Here is a 1,129-nt window from a genome sequence, read left to right as displayed (position 1 = left end):
TTACAAGGAACTCACTAAAAACACACACACACTATACTAAATGAACACACACCTGCAACCACCCTTGTGGTGGTCGGTGGTGGTACACGGTGGCAGCCACCAACTCACGGTGGTGGTGGTGCCTTGAACCTAGAATTCCGGCCAAACACACACTAAGGAAATAAACATACACCCGAAATTAACCCATACATCAGCATACACAACCGCTATGTCGGTCCTTGAGGTGGCAGCCACCATGGCCGACTGCCATGGTGGTTCTTCACAGCAACCATTCGACATAACCTACACACAAACACGATGGAACGGTGATTCACACGCCATGATAGCATACGAACCACACACACCCATATCTCCTGCTCGAAAAAGAATCTAACCACCCACCTGGTGGCTAAATGCGACGACACCGATTTGAGAAGGCGGCACCAGCAATGGCTAAGGGCGGCAAACGAAGGTGGCGAAGGGCACTGACTTCATCTTCTTCACAGAAGCATTGCAGCGGCGGAGACGATCATAGTCGAGCTCAACAATGCAAACGACGGTTGATGGCGTCGGTTCCAGCTTCATCGACGACTGCGCAAGGTAGCAGCAACGAGTACAGCGGCAACTCGGTGGTTCACGCTACCGGTTCTTGTTCCCAACCTTGGTGGTCGGAGGTAGCAGCGGCGCCGAAGATTGAAGATGTGAATGGTGGCGGCTGGAGGGAGGTATAAGGTGGGGTGACGGCTGCACATGATCTCTAGGGTTTCTGTGTATAATCGGGTTTATATACCCGGTTCCTTACAAACTTACTCCCATGTTTACACATACAGTCCCTCCTTCTCTATTTTCTTTTAAAATAAATCCCAAATAATTACCATGGAGTCCCTAACTCCAAAAATTCTTTATAATAATTCGGAAATCATATTTTTAACCCCCTAAACTTTCAATTATTTATCTTAGGCTTATGATTCGTTCATTAATTTATTTATTTATCTAATAAATAAACAGGGTTTTACAAATCTCCCCCACTTAAATTAGATTTCGTCCTGGAAATCATTCCTTACCGATCCTTACATACCAAGCCACTCTAGTAACATAGTCATCATCTTGGGGATGCCCTAGCCTTCCCAGGGTAGCCGTGACCAATCTT

Source organism: Lactuca saligna, chromosome 9, assembly GCF_052625555.1.
Source record: "Lactuca saligna cultivar CGN05327 chromosome 9, ASM5262555v1, whole genome shotgun sequence".
In the NCBI taxonomy this organism is placed as follows: Eukaryota; Viridiplantae; Streptophyta; class Magnoliopsida; order Asterales; family Asteraceae; genus Lactuca; species Lactuca saligna.
This window is presented reverse-complemented; position numbering follows the sequence as displayed.